Source organism: Octopus sinensis, linkage group LG24 (genome assembly GCF_006345805.1).
Source record: "Octopus sinensis linkage group LG24, ASM634580v1, whole genome shotgun sequence".
NCBI classification, from domain to species: Eukaryota; Metazoa; Mollusca; class Cephalopoda; order Octopoda; family Octopodidae; genus Octopus; species Octopus sinensis.
In genome coordinates, this window is record NC_043020.1 from 3948307 (window position 1) to 3964465 (window position 16159).

General features: G+C 35.6%; 2 long non-coding RNA genes across 2 annotated transcripts; both read right to left on the bottom strand.

Annotated features, from left to right (window-relative positions):
* Window positions 1-5808: 5808 nt before the first annotated feature.
* On the bottom strand, window positions 5809-13219 carry LOC118767805. The gene is made up of 3 exons (XR_005003723.1): window positions 13094-13219; window positions 12331-12336; window positions 5809-5821 (listed from the first exon to the last, which is right to left on the bottom strand). It is a non-coding gene; the product is annotated as an uncharacterized LOC118767805 (long non-coding RNA).
* Window positions 10521-12106, bottom strand: LOC118767806. Its single transcript, XR_005003724.1, has 3 exons — window positions 12050-12106; window positions 11021-11148; window positions 10521-10607 (listed from the first exon to the last, which is right to left on the bottom strand). It is a non-coding gene; the product is annotated as an uncharacterized LOC118767806 (long non-coding RNA).
* Window positions 13220-16159: the final 2940 nt, after the last annotated feature.

The window sequence follows — 16159 nt, forward strand, 5'->3', positions numbered from 1 at the left end:
GTTCTTCAGTTGTTACTGTTGTTGTTGGTTCTTCAGTTGTTACTGTTGTTGTTGGTTCTTCCTCTGTAACTGCTGTCGTTGGTTCTTCGGTTGTAACAGTTGTTGTTGTTGGTTCTTCAGTTGTGGTTGTTGTTGTTGGTTCTTCAGTTATAACAGTTGTTGTTGTTGGTTCTTCAGTTGTGACTGTTGTTGTTGGTTCTTCAGTTGTCAGAGTTGTTGTTGTTGGTTCTTCAGTCGTGGTTGTTGTTGTTGGTTCTTCAGTTGTAACGGTTGTTGTTGTTGGTTCTTCAGTTGTTACTGTTGTTGTTGGTTCTTCAGTTGTTACTGTTGTTGTTGGTTCTTCAGTTGTTACTTGTGTTGTTGGTGCTTCAGTTGTTACTGTTGTTGTTGATTCTTCAGTTGTTACTGTTGTTGTTGGTTCATCAGTTGTAACAGTTGTTGTTGTTGGTTCTTCAGTTGTGGTTGTTGTTGTTTGTTCTTCAGTTGTAACAGTTGTTGTTGTTGGTTCTTCAGTTGTTACTGTTGTTGTTGGTTCTTCAGTTCTGACTGCTGTTGATGGTTCTTCAGTTGTGGCTGTTGTTGTTGGTCCTTCAGTTGTAACAGTTGTTGTTGTTTGTTCTTCATTTGTGACTGTCGTTTGTTCTTGAGGTGTGACTGTTGTTGTTGGTCCTTCAGTTGTAACAGTTGTTTTTGTTGGATCTTCAGTTGTGACTGTTGTTTGTTCTTGAGGCATGACTGTTGTTCTTGGTTCTTCAGTTGTAACTGTTGTTGGTTCATGAGTTGTGACTGATGTTGTTGTTTCTTCAGTTGTGACTGTTGTTGTTGTTGTTTCTTCCGTTGTGACTGATGTTGTTGGTTTTTCAGTTGTGACTGTTGTTGTCGTTGTTTCTTCAGTTGTGACTTTTGTTGTTGGTTCTACAGTTGTGACTGTTGTTGTTGGTTGTTCAGTTGTGACTGTTGTTGTTGGTTCTTCAGTTGTGGCTGTTGTTGTTGGTTCTTCAGTTGTGACTGTTGTTGTTGTTTGTTGTTTAGTTGTGACTGTTGTTTTTGGTTCTTCAGTTGTGGCTGTTGTTGTTGTTGTTTCTTCAGTTGTGACTGATGTTGTTGGTTTTTCAGTTGTGAATGTCGTTGTCGTTGTTTCTTCAGTTGTGACTGTTGTTGTTGGTTCTACAGTTGTGACTGTTGTTGTTGGTTGTTCAGTTGTGACTGTTGTTGCTGGTTCTTCAGTTGTGACTGTTGTTGTTGTTGGTTGTTCCGTTGTGACTGATGTTGTTGGTTCTTCAGTTGTGACTGTTGTTGTTGTTGTTTCTTCAGTTGTGACTGAATTTGTTGGTTTTTCAGTTGTAACTGTTGTTGTCGTTGTTACTTCAGTTGTGACTTTTGTTGTTGGTTCTTCAGTTGTGACTGTTGTTGTTGGTTGTTCAGTTGTGACTGTTGTTGTTGGTTCATCAGTTGTGACTGTTGTTGTTGTTGGTTGTTCAGTTGTGACTGTTGTTGTTGGTTCTTCAGTTGTGGCTGTTGTTGTTAATTCTTCAGTCGTGCCTGTTGTTGATTGTTGTTCAGTATCTGTAAAAATATAATGCATGTTACACAATCTGTATTGCTAAAGCGTATCACACTTTCATGTGTGTTTGAGAGTGGTACCTCTCACTGATACATTGTTGTGTTGAAATTGACTCTAAAACATATAATACTAAGAAAGTTAAATAGTCGTAGTAGTAGTAGTAGTAGTAGTAGTAGTAGTAGTAGTAGTAGTAGTAGTAGTTGTAATAGTTGTAATAGTAATAGTAGTTTTAGTAGTAGTATTAATCGTAGTTGTAGTAGTTGTTGTCGTATTAGTATTTGTAGTAGCAGTTATAGTAGTAGTTCATTTCATTTTTGCTGCCTTTCAAATAAGTTATGGTTTTATCTTGATAAAATTTACTGTGAAAAAATATAATACATCTGTTCGAATCTTTGCACTTACTTTCGGAATTCACTTTCGTCTTTTCTCCTATTACACCTGTAATGTTATTGATGGTTTCGCGGACAATCTCTACCTGGGGATCTGCACGTTTGAATTCCATAATCAGGTCTGCAATCAGGCTACCGTTTCTGAAATCAAGAAAGATAATCTTTACTAACTGCACGAGCATTTTACGAGAATTTGCAGAAGAACTTGTTATATTTGTGCAAGAACAGAAATCACAAGCAGAGATTTTCTCTCAACTCTGTTCATAAAATCCCTCTTGGTTTACCTCTTTATGAATCAGTGCAACGCTGCGTGATCTCCACCCTACATCGTTGAACAGGGCCTCTGCCTCACTTCAGAGAGCTAAGCAAATCCAGTTGAGAATGCAGACAAACCCTGGCCAGAGATTGTTATTGCTAGAGAGCCATACGTATGGCAGTAGAATTCTTTCGTAGATTTTGATTCTTTAAAATATCGCCTGAAGATTTAGCGCTTTCTCTTCCTTTTATGCAAACTATCAAATTCAGCCTGAATGTCCAGAACATTCACACACGCTTCTACTTCCCTATCACTTGCTGGGAGTCACTTGATTTTCACGACTATGCCAAACATCAATATTTTTGCCAATTGCCCATTCACTTCCCTATAACAGCCTCTAACAACCCGCTTCGTTGCGCACCAACTGTCGACAGTGTTTTCTCATTTGTGAATTCCTTAATTCCTTCCAACATGTGTCCACGAAACTTTCCTTGACCGCTTTTCCATCAGCTCTAATATACTCCCAGCCATCGCTTGCATTTCTCATCTGTTTGCTTCTCCTTATAACAAAGAAAGACTCATCGACACACATGATATTCAGTTTCATTCCCCTTCCATATCTGCACATATGTGTCAGCCACAAAATATTCTGAGACATATTGTCGAATAATCGCTGACACCTCTAAAAAAGAAAATCTATAATACTACGTGTGTGTGTGTGTGTGTGTGTTTGTGTAATTGAACCGTATTTAAAAGAGACTTCACCGATAGAACTGACCTTAATTGTGTAACATTATTGCCAAGATATGTGTCCGCCAACTCACTGTTTGCCATAGATTCATCGACCTAAAAACACAAAAATAAAATTCAACATGGCTGAAATGAATGTTGATTATTGAAGCGTTTGCAATATTTGCCATTTTAAGAGAGGCTTTCTTTTGTAAAATATTCTCTGCATTTTGAATGTTGGAAATATTTCTCGAAATGCTAATTGAGTATATTTACTACTTTATTACTTTTATCATTCTCTCTGCTTGAAGATTACTTTCTTCCTACACCCCTATCCTTCGAGCTCACAATTATGTGTATTTCAGGATAACAATTATCATGAAACAATATATAAATTAATATGTTAACAATAAAAATCAAACACAATTCAATTAAAAAATTAAGTAATATTGTTATATAAATACGTTACTTTTCTTATCGGAGAACATTTTATAACTGAATCTTAAACGTGAAAATGTGTTAGCGTTTATAAGAAATTAAACTCGTGAAGATGTTTTGTAAAAGGATAGAATAAATTTATTAATGAAAATGAAGAAATATATTTATTAATGAAAATAACGAAAAATATTTAAGCTTCTAGAATCAAAGTATAAGAGAACAACAAATCTATAAATGACTATTTCCCATAAATTTTACAATCCTAAAAATTATTACGTAAAATATACATATTATAAATAAATTAATTTATATTATTATAATTAATACATCTTAATAAATTTATATATTCATTTATTTATTAAGAAATATCCAAGTTTAAACATATTCAGATATAATAATATTACATATAATATCATGCTAATTTATACACTAACACTACTGAATTATATGTTCAATAAATAAGTAACATACAATAGGGTTTTATATAGACGTAAAACCTATTATATAGGTAAATGAATTTATGTTTGCATTTAATTCTACGCTCTTTGGGTTACTTGAACGATACATAATTATAATTATATAATATTTCCTTAAATTCATTATTACACAATAAACAAGAATTACTCCCTATACAATATGATTTTGCCTTACAAACTTTCTCCCAAGTTAATTTATATTTAATACATTTAGATCTAAGTTCCCAAATGTATTTACTGAGGCCTGTTGAATTAATTAGATTTCTATTCCTAAAGGAATACATGAGTTGAGTATTTTAAAACTTATTAAAGATTTTATTACTAGGATTCAATGGAAATCCTACTATAATAGTTGTAACATATCTAACATTAATTATGTAGAGAATAATAATAATATTAAGTCAAAGTTTAAATCTACGTAAGAACCCCTATATAATAGAGAAATACAGGTTTTAGAGGACAATATTTGGAAGGTAGTGAAAACTATGTTCCACTGATGGATGATAACAGCATTCTGCAACATGATGCGAAAGAAAAACTGAAGAAACGTCCAGAAGCACTGCAGAAACAATACTGCTCTGTCTTTAGAGTGAAGTTACCTGATTATTATTATACTAAAATCCATCTTACCTTTGCAGAAATCTCAGCAACCTTCGCTTGTGTCTCAGCATTATTAAGATCCGAATATATAGCTTTGTATTCCTCATTCAAGTGCATTTCTACATTGACCGAACTAGTAACACCTGTAGAAGAAATGACAGTGTGACATTCTATAAAATTATTGGCCTTTAATTATCATTATCATTATTATTTTTATTATTATTATTATTATCATTGAGTGAGAGAGCAGTTCATGCCATCAAAGTGACACTGGGGTAAAATATACGAAGCCCAATATACCCATCATAACTACCCGTCTGATAAAGGTACATCAGGCACATGCATCACAACCATATGTGTGCGACATGGTGATCTCATATCATGATAAAGAGCACATGACCTTGCAGGTGGGGCCCAGTTAGAATTTTCTTCAGGTTGAGTAGCCCATCCCGCTCAAAAGGTCCCTGAATAAGGGTTGTTTAAGGATGTTGAAAGAACCACCCATGTTTCCAGAGGTGAACTATTCAAACCCCAAAGAATCCCTCTCAACACATGGCTATGATGCTCCCACACTACTTCTGCTCGTGATCAGAGATGCACATATCGTCAGCCACTAAGGGACATGCTCAACTGGTTAAGGTCAAACAACTGACAAGCAAATCTGTGGTATTGAGCAGAATATATATATATATATATATATATATATATATATATATATATATATATATATATATATATATATATATATATATATATATATATGTAGATAGATAGATAGATAGATAGATAGATAGATAGATAGATAGATAGATAGATAGATAGATAGATAGATAGATAGATAGATAGATTGATAGATAGATAGAGAAAGAGAGAGAAAGATAGATTACAAAAGTTGTGGAGAATATTAGTATTTTCTAATCTACATATGGGTGTTTTCTAAAGAATATAATTTTCGGTCTGATATGTTGGTTGGACTCAAAGAGCAAATGAAATCGACACAATAACACGCAAACACACACACATACACACACACACCCAAACACAAACAAACAGAAACACACACACATATATATATATATATGTATATATATATATATATATATATATATGTATGTATGTATGTATGCATAAATGCGCGTGTGTGTACATATATATATATAAAGTCAGGGAGACAGAGAGAGAGAAGGAGCGAAAGACGGAGCAAATAATATAAGTGTTTATGAATATTATTATATATGTATATTATCATTATTTATGTCTATGTATATAATTATACGGTGGCAAGGATCCTCTAAATTCACGCCATGCAATACTGATGATTATGATGCACTACAGAAAAGGAGACGAGACCATTACACACGACGCTCCTCTGTCGTCCAATAAAAACTTACCTCCAGTTCTCGCCTCTATTAACGTTAGTGCAGAAGCGATCAACTACAACAAATGTAATACCTTTCCAAAGACATTTAAAGCACCGACTGCTGCCAGAATGGAGCAGATCAACAAAAGATCAACAGTTGATCAGAAAAATATCGCCAAAGGTAAAAGCAAATACTCAAACACACCGACAGAGCAATACTTAGGAAGAAATGCACGGAGTTACCTGTTCAGTCCCCTTCGGCAGGCAAAGCTTCGTACTTCTATTATTGCAGTGAACTGAATAAGCGGATTCAGTAATGATTCTTACTTGGATATTATGGAGACTACTAGATGTATTCATGTAGCTATTAGTGTCTATGTATGAAGAGACCAGTGTTTCCCTGTATCTAATTGTAAGACTGTGTCTTTGGAAATGGGTTTCATTCAGCATCATTATGCATGTCACAACCTCAATATTTACGATAATAATAACGCTGAAAAAAATTGCATTCTGTATTTCCAGCCAGGGAGATTCCACGTCGACGAGATCGTCGATATTTCACTTTCGTTGAGATTACATCAAGCAAGACACACCAATCGATGTCAGGATGTGAGAGATGTCACAATCTGATCGATGCAAAAGGAAATTGGAGAGAAGATGTTACAGAGACTAAAACACTTACCTGTTGTTGGTTCTTCAGTTGTGACTGTCGTTGGTTCTTCAGTTGTTACTGTTGTTGTTGGTTCTTCAGTTGTGACTGTTGTTGTTGGTTCTTCAGTTGTAACAGTTGTTGTTGGTTCTTCAGTTGTGACTGTTGTTGTTGGTTCTTCGGTTGTGACTGTTGTTGTTGGTTCTTCAGTTGTTACTGTTGTTGTTGGTTCTTCAGTTGTAACAGTTGTCGTTGGTTCTTCAGTTGTGACTGTTGTCGTCGGTTCTTCAGTTGTGACCGTTGTTGTTGGTTCTTCAGTTGTGACTGTTGTTGTTGGTTCCTCAGTTGTAACAGTTGTTGTTGGTTCTTCAGTTGTGACTGTTGTTGTTGGTTCTTCGGTTGTGACTGTTGTTTTTGGTTCTTCAGTTGTTACTGTTGTTGTTGGTTCTTCAGTTGTGACTGTTGTTGTTGGTTCTTCAGTTGTAACAGTTGTTGTTGGTTCTTCAGTTGTGACTGTTGTTGTTGGTTCTTCAGTTGTAACAGTTGTTGTTGGTTCTTCAGTTGTGACTGCTGTCGTTGGTTCTTCAGTTGTGACTGTTGTTGTTGTTGTTTCTTCAGTTGTTACTGTTGTTGTTGGTTCTTCAGCTGTAAATGCTGTCGTTGGTTCTTCAGTTGTGACTGTTGTTGTTTGTTCTTCAGTAATGAATGTTGTTGTTGGTTTTTCAGTTGTAAAAGTTGCTGTTGGTTCTTCAGTTGTGACTGTTGTTGTTGGTTCTCTGGTTGTGACTGTTGTTTTTGGTTCTTCAGTTGTTACTGTTGTTTGTTCTTGAGGTGTGACTGTTGTTGTTGGTTCTTTAGTTGTGACAGTTGTTGTTGGTTCTTCACTTGTGACTGTTGTCGTTGGTTCTTTAGTTGTTACTGTTGTTGTTGGTTCTTCACTTGTGACTGTTGTTGTTGGTTCTTCAGTTGTGACTGTTGTTGTTGGTTCTTCAGTTGTGACTGTTGTTGTTGGTTCTTCAGTTGTAACATTTGTCGTTGGTTCTTCGGTTGTGACAGTTGTCGTTGGTTTTTCAGTTGTTACTGTTGTTGTGCGTTCTTCAGTTGTAACAGTTGTCGTTTGTTCTTCAGTTGTGACTGTTGTTGTTGGTTCTTCAGTTGTGACTGTTGTTGTTGGTTCTTCAGTTGTGACTGTTGTTGTTGGTTCATCGGTTGTGACTGTTGCTGTTGGTTCCTCAGTTGTTACTGTTGTTGTTGGTTCTTCAGTTGTAACAGTTGTCGTTTGTTCTTCAGTTGTGACTGTTGTTGTTGGTTCTTCAGTTGTAACAGTTGTCGTTGATTCTTTAGTTGTTACTGTTGTTGTTTGTTCTGCAGCTGTAACTGCTGTCATTGGTTCTTCAGTTGTGACTGTTGTTGTTGGCTCTTCGGTTGTGACTGTTGTCGTTGCTTCTTCAATTGTGACTGTTGTTGTTGGTTCTTCAGTTGTGAGTGTTGTTGTTGCTTCTTCAGTTGTGACTATTGTTGTTGGTTCTTCAGTTATGACTGTTGTTGTTGGTTCTTCAGTTGTTACTGTTGTTGTTGGTTCTTCAGTTGTGACTGTTGTTGTTGGTTCTTCAGTTGTGACAGTTGTTGTTTCTTCAGTTGTGACAGTTGTCGTTTGTTCTTCAGTTGTGACTATTGTTGTTGGTTCTTCAGTTGTGACTGTTGTTGTTGGTTCTTCAGCTGTAACTGCTGTCGTTAGTTTTTCAGTTGTGACTGTTGTTGTTGGTTCTTCGGTTGTGACTGTTGTCGCTGGTTCTTCAGTTGTTACTGTTGTTGTTGTTTCTTTGGTTGTGACTGTTGTCGTTGGTTCTTCAGTTGTGACTGTTGTTGTTGGTTCTTCAGTTATGAATGTTGTTGATGGTTCTTCAGTTGTGATAGTTGTTGTTGGTTCTTCGGTTGTGACTGTTGTCGTTGGTTCTTCAGTTGTTACTGTTGTTGTTGGTTCTTCGGTTGTAACAGTTGTCGTTTGTTCTTCAGTTGTGACTATTGTTGTTGGTTCTTCAGTTGTGACTGTTGTTGTTGGTTCTTCAGCTGTAACTGTTGTTGTTGGTTCTTCAGTTGTGACTGTTGTTGTTGGTTCTTCAGTTGTGACTGTTGTTGTTGGTTCTTCGGTTGTGATTGTTGCTGTTGGTTCTTCAGTTGTTACTGCTGTCGTTGTTACTACAGTTGTGACTGTTGTTGTTGGTTCTTCAGTTGTGACTGTTGTTGTTGGCTCTTCGGTTGTGACTGTTGTCGTTGGTTCTTCATTTGTTACTGTTGTTGTTGGTTCTTCAGTTGTGACTGTTGTTGTTGGTTCTTCAGTTGTGACTGTTGTTGTTGGTTCTTCAGTTGTGACAGTTGTTGTTGGTTCTTCGGTTGTGACTGTTGTTGTTGGTTCTTCAGTTGTGAGTGTTATTGTTGGTTGTTCAGTTGTGACTGTTATTGTTGGTCCTTCAGTTGTGACTGTTGTTGTTGGTTCTTCAGTTGTGACTGTCGTTGTTTGTTGTTCAGTTGTTACTGTTGTTGTTGGTTCTTCAGTTGTGACTGTTGTTGTTGGTTCTTCAGTTGTGAGTGTTGTTGTTGGTTCTTCAGTTTTGACTGTTGTTGTTGGTTGTTCAGTTGTGACTGTTGATGTTGGTTGTTCAGTTGTGACTGTTGTTGTTGGTTCTTCAGTTGTGACTGTTGTTGTTGGTTCTTCAGTTGTTACTGTTGTTGTTGGTTCTTCAGTGGTGACTGTTGTTGTTGGTTCTTCAGTTGTGATTGTTGATGTTGGCTCTTCAATTGTCACTGTTGTTGTTGGTTCTTCCGTCGTGACTGTTGTTGTTGTTTCTTCATTTGTGACTGTTGTTGTTGGTTCTTCAGTTGTGACTGTTGATGTTGGTTCTTCAGTTGTGACTGTTGTTGTTGGTTGTTCAGTTGTTACTGTTGTTGATTCTTCAGTTGTTACTGTTGTTGTTGGTTCTTCAGTGGTGACTGTTGTTGTTGGTTCTTCAGTTGTGACTGTTGTTGTTGGTTGTTCAGTTGTTACTGTTGTTGATTCTTCAGTTGTTACTGTTGTTGTTGGTTCTTCAGTTGTTACTGTTGTCGTTGGTTCTTCAATGGTGATTGTTGTTGTTGGTGTTTCAGTTGTGACTCTTGTTGGTTCTTCACTTGTTACTGTTGTTGGTTCTTCAGTTGTGATTGTTGTTGTTGGTTCTTCAGTTGTGACTGTTGTTGTTCGTTCATCGGTTGTGACTGTTGTTGTTGGTTCTTCAGTTGTGACTGTTGTCGTTGGTTCTTCAGTTGTTACTGTTGTTGTTGGTTCTTCAGTTGTGACTGTTGTTGTTGGTTCTTCAGTTGTGACTGTTGTTGTTGGTTCTTCAGTTGTGACTGTTGTTGTTGGTTCTTCAGTTGTGATTGTTGTTGTTGGTTCTTCAGTTGTGACTGTTGTTGTTGGTTCTTCAGTTGTGACTGTTGTTGTTGGTTCTTCAGTTGTGACTGTTGTTGTTGTTGGTTGTTCAGTTGTGACTGTTGTTGTTGTTACTTCAGTTGTCATTTTTGTTGTTGGTTCTTCAGTTGTGACTGTTGTCGTTTGTTCTTCAGTTGTTACTGTTGTTGTTGGTTCTTCAGTTGTGACTGTTGTTGTTGGTTCTTCAGTTGTGACTGTTGTTGTTGGTTCTTCAGTTGTGACTGTTGTTGTTGGTTCTTCAGTTGTGATTGTTGTTGTTGGTTCTTCAGTTGTGACTGTTGTTGTTGGTTCTTCAGTTGTGACTGTTGTTGTTGGTTCTTCAGTTGTGACTGTTGTCGTTGGTTCTTCAGTTGTGACTGTTGTTGTTGGTTCTTCAGTTGTGACTGTTGTTGTTGGTTCTTCAGTTGTGACTGTTGTTGTTGGTTCTTCAGTTGTGAATGTTGTTGTTGGTTCTTCAGTTGTGACTGTTGTTGTTGGTTCTTCAGTTGTGACTGTTGTTGTTGGTTCTTCAGTTGTAACAGTTGTTGTTGGTTCTTCAGTTGTGACTGTTGTTGTTGGTTCATCAGTTGTGACTGTTGTTGTTGTTGGTTGTTCAGTTGTGACTGTTGTTGTTGGTTCTTCAGTTGTGGCTGTTGTTGTTAATTCTTCAGTCGTGCCTGTTGTTGATTGTTGTTCAGTATCTGTAAAAATATAATGCATGTTACACAATCTGTATTGCTAAAGCGTATCACACTTTCATGTGTGTTTGAGAGTGGTACCTCTCACTGATACATCGTTGTGTTGAAATTGACTCTAAAACATATAATACTAAGAAAGTTAAATAGTCGTAGTAGTAGTAGTAGTAGTAGTAGTAGTAGTAGTAGTGCTGGTGGCGGTGGTGGTGTTTGTGGTGGTGGTGTTAGTAGTAGTTGTAGTAGTAGTATTTTTTTTTAGTTGTAGTAGTTGTTGTGTTAGTAGTAGTAGTAATAGTAGTAGTAGTAGTTATAGTAGTAGTTCATTTCATTGTTGTTGCCTTTGAAATATGTTATCGTTTTATCCTGTTAAAATTTACTGTGAAAGAATATAATACATCTGTCCGAATCTTTGCACTTACTTTCGGAATTCACTTTCGTCTTTTCTCTTATTACACCTGTAATGTTATTGATGATGTCGCGGACAATCTCTACCTGGGGATCTGCACGTTTGAATTCCAAAATCAGGTCTGCAATCAGGCTACCGTTTCTGAAATCAAGAAAGATAATCTTTACTAACTGCACGAGCATTTTACGAGAATTTGCAGAAGAACTTGTTATATTTGTGCAAGAACAGAAATCACCAGCAGAGATTTTCTCTCAACTCTGTTCATAAAATCCCTCTTGGTTTACCTCTTTATGAATCAGTGCAACGCTGCGTGATCTCCACCCTACATCGTTGAACAGGGCCTCTGCCGCACTTCAGAGAGCTAAGCAAATCCAGTTGAGAATGCAGACAAACCCTGGCCAGAGATTTTTATTGCGAGAGAGCCATACGTATGGCAGTAGACTTCTCTCGTAGATTTTGATTCTTTAAAAAATCGCCTGAAGATTTTGCGCTTTCTCTTCCTTTTATGCAAACTATCAAATTCAGCCTGAATGTCCAGAACATTCACACACGCTTCTACTTCCCTATCACTTGCTGGGGGTCACTTGATTTTCACGACTATGCCAAACATCAATATTTTTGCCAATTGCCCATTCACTTCCCTATAACAGCCTCTAACAACCCGCGTCGTTGCGCACCAACTGTCGACAGTGTTTTCTCATTTGTGAATTCCTTAATTCCTTCCAACATGTGTCCATTAAACTTTCCTTGACCGCTTTTCCATCAGCTCTAATATACTCCCAGCCATCGCTTGCATTTCTCATCTGTTTGCTTCTCCTTATAACAAAGAAAGACTCATCGACACACATGATATTCAGTTTCATTCCCCTTCCATATCTGCACATATGTGTCAGCCACAAAATATTCTGAGACATCTTGTCGAATAATCGCTGACACCTCTGAAGAAGAAAGTCTATAATACTACGTGTGTGTGTCTGTGTGTGTGTGTGTGTCTGTGTGTTTGTGTAATTGAACCGTATATAAACTGACCGATAGAACTGACCTTAATTGTGTAACATTATTGCCAAGATATGTGTCCGCCAACTCACTGTTTGCCATAGATTCATCGACCTAAAAACACAAAAATAAAATTCAACATGTCTGAAATGAATGTTGATTATTGAAGCGTTTGCAATATTTGCCATTATAAGAGATGCTTTTTTTTGTAAAATATTCTCTGTGTTTTGAATGTTGTAAATATTTCTCGAAATGCTAATTGAGTATATTTACTACTTTATTACTTTCATCATTCTCTCTACTTGAAGATTACTTTCTTCCTACAACCCTATCCTTTGAGCTCACAATTATGTGTATTTCATGATAACAATTATCATGAAACAATATATAAATTAATATTTTAACAATAAAAATCAAACATAATTCAATTTAAAACTTAAGTAATATTGTTATATAAATACGTTACTTATCTTATCGGAGAACATTTTATAACTGAATCTTAAACGTGAAAATGTGTTAGCGTTTATAAGAAATTAAACTCGTGAAGATGTTTTGTAAAAGGATAGAATAAATTTATTAATGAAAATGACGAAATATATTTATTAATGAAAATAACGAAAAATATTTAAGCTTCTAGAATCAAAGAATAAGAGAACAACAAATCTATAAATGACTATTTCGTATAAGTTTTACAATCCTAATATTTATTACGTAAAATATACATATTATATTTAAATTAATTTATTTTACTATAATTAATACATCTTAATAAATTTATATATTCATTTATTTATTAAGAAATATCCAAGTTTAAAAGTATTCAGATATAGTAATATAACATATAATATCATGCTAATTTATACACTAACACTACTGAATTATTTCTTCAATAAATAAGTAACATACAATAGGGATTTATATAGACGTAAAACCTATTATATAGGTAAATAATTTTATGTTTGCATTTAATTCTACGCTCTTTAGGTTAATTGAACGATACATAATTATAATTAACTAATATTTCCTTAAATTCATTATTACACAAAAGACAAGATTTACTCCCTATACAATATGATTTTGTCTTACAAACTTTCTCCCAAGTTAATTTATAGTTAATATATTTAGATTTACGTGCCCAAATATATTTACTGAGGCCTGTTGAATTAATTAGATTTCTATTCCTGAAAGAATACATGAGTTGAGCCACTCTTAATTTATTTTGAAGGATATTCCTATAGCATCTAGAAAGGAATATATTTTAAAACTTAATGAAGATTTTATTACTAGGATTCAATGGAAATCCTACTATAATAGTTGTAACATATCTAACATTAATTATGTAGAGAATAATAATAATATTAAGTCAAAGTTTAAATCTACGAAGGAACCCCTATATAATAGAGAAATACAGGTTTTTAGAGGACAATATTTGGAAGGTAGTGAAACTATGTTCCACTGATGGATGTAACAGCCATTCTGCAACATGATGCGAAAGAAAAACTGAAGAAACGTCCAGAAGCACTGCAGAAACAATACTGCTCTGTCTTTAGAGTGAAGTTACCTGATTATTTATTATACTAAAATCCATCTTACCCTTTGCAGAAATCTCAGCAACCTTCGTTTTGTGTCTCTCGCATTATTAAGATCCGAATATCTAGCTTCGTATTCCTCATTCAAGTGCATTTCTACATTGACCGAACTAGTAACACCTGTAGAAGAAATGACAGTGTGACTCTCTGTAAAATTCTTGGCCTTTAATTATCATTACTATTATTATTATTGAGTGAGAGAACAGTGCATGCCATCAATGTGACACTGGGGTAAAATATACGAAGCCGAATATACCCATCATGACTACACGTCTGGTAAGGGTATACCAGGCACATGCATCACAACCATATGTGTGCGACATGGTGATCTCATACCAAGATAAACAGCACATGACCTTGCAGGTGGGGCCCAGTTAGAATTTTCCTCAGGTTGAGTAGCCCATCCTGCTCAAAAGGTCCCTGAATAAGGGTTGTTTAAGGATGTTGAAAGAACCACCCATGTTTCCAGAGGTGAACTATTCAAACCCCAAAGAATCCCTCTCAACACATGGCTATGATGCTCCCCCACTACTTCTGCTCGTGATCAGAGATGCACATATCGTCAGCCACTAAGGGATATGCTCAACTGGTTAAAGTCAAACAACTGACAAGCAAATCTGTGGTATTGTGCAGAATATTGCTGTAGCCCATCTTTTATACCAAGACAAAACAATGTACATGATAACATTCCAATCAGTTAAGATCAGAAGCCATGAGAGCCACTGCCTGGCACTGCATCAGGGCATTTATTATTACTATTATTATTATTTTATTTTATTATATTATTATTATATTATTATTATTATTATTATTATTAGTATTATTATTATTATTATTTATTATTATTATCATTGTCATTTACTTTTAATCTGCATGTTTGATGCAATCACCTGCCGGGGCACACCCAGCGCCCTAGGGCAAGTGAAGGTTAAGAGTTGTTGAAATATAGCTGAAAGCTTGGGGAGGGGAAGTAGAGATATATCTCCATGTAATGCAAACACAAACATTTACATTGATAGGGTTTTTCTAAGGATGTGGGCAGTACTTGTTAGCACATCTTTTGGATTTCCTTGAGACATGGTTTCCAGGGATGTTTGTCTAGGTGTTCTGCGATTCCTTTTTTTATCATACCTAGGGCACCTACAGTAACAGGAACAGTTTTTGTTTTAGATTCCACATCCTCTGTATTTCGATCTGTATTCGATTATTATTATTATTATTATTATTATTATTATTATTATTATTATATTATTATTATTATTATTATTTATTATTATAATTATTAGATTATTATTACCTTATTATTATTATTATTATTATTATTATTTTTATTATTTATTATTATTATTATTGAGTGAGAGAGCAGTTCATCATGCCATCAAGTGACACTGGGGTAAAATAACGAAGCCCAATATACCCATCATGACTACCCGTCTGATAAAGGACACCCCAGGCACATGCATCACAACCATATGTGCGCGACATGGTGATCTCATATCAAGATAAACAGCACATGACCTTGCAGGTGGGGCCCAGTTAGAATTTTTCAGGTTGAGTAGGCCCATCCCGCTCAAACGGTCCCTGAATAAGGGTTGTTTAAGGATGTTGAAAGAAACCACCCATGTTTCCAGAGGTGAACTATTCAAACCCCAAAGAATCCTCTCAAAACAATGGCTATGATGCTCCCCCACTACTTCTGCTCGTGATCAGAGATGCACATATCGTCAGCCACTAAGGGCATGCTCAACTGGTTAAGGTCAAAACACTGACAAGCAAATCTGTGGTATTGAGCAGAATATTTGCTGTAGCCCATCTTTTATACCAAGACAAAACAATGTACATGATCATACTTCCAATCAGTTAAGATCAGAAGCCATGAGAGCCACTGCCTGGTACTTCATCAGGGCATTTATTATTATTATTATTATTATTATTAATTATTATTATTATTATTATCTATTATTATTATTATTATATTATTATTATTTATTATTATCAGTAGTTTTTTTTTATGGCGTGCTTTCACTTCAATACGTGTGCCTTGGGTAGTGCTGGTGTGATTTGTTGTGATGCTCTGATGGTTATTGTATGGAAAGTGTTCTGCGTAGGATGTGTGCAGGCCTAGTAGTGCAATTTTCTGTATGTTATATGTGTTTGTAAGTCCTGGTGTTTTTTTGGTATGTATTTGTCTGAATTTTTTATCATGCCTAATGCATCTACTATGATAGGAATTGTTTCTGTTTCAGATTCCACATCCTAGTTACCTCTATTTCCAGGTCTTTGTATTTTGAGAGTTTTCATTTCTTTAGAGACACGTTGTCATCAGCCGGTATTGATACATCATTAGAAAGCCTTTTTTTCATGGTCTCTGACAACTATATCTGGTCTGTTGGCCTTAATTTCTCTATCTGTGTGTATCGGCATATCCCAGAGTATGGTTGCTTTTCGTTTTTCTGTGACCTTTTGGTGTGTGGCCTATACCATCTTTTTTCTGTTGTTATTCCTAATGTTGGCATAGTTTCCAATGTATGTAGGTTCCAACTCTGTCATGTCTGTGAATATATTCC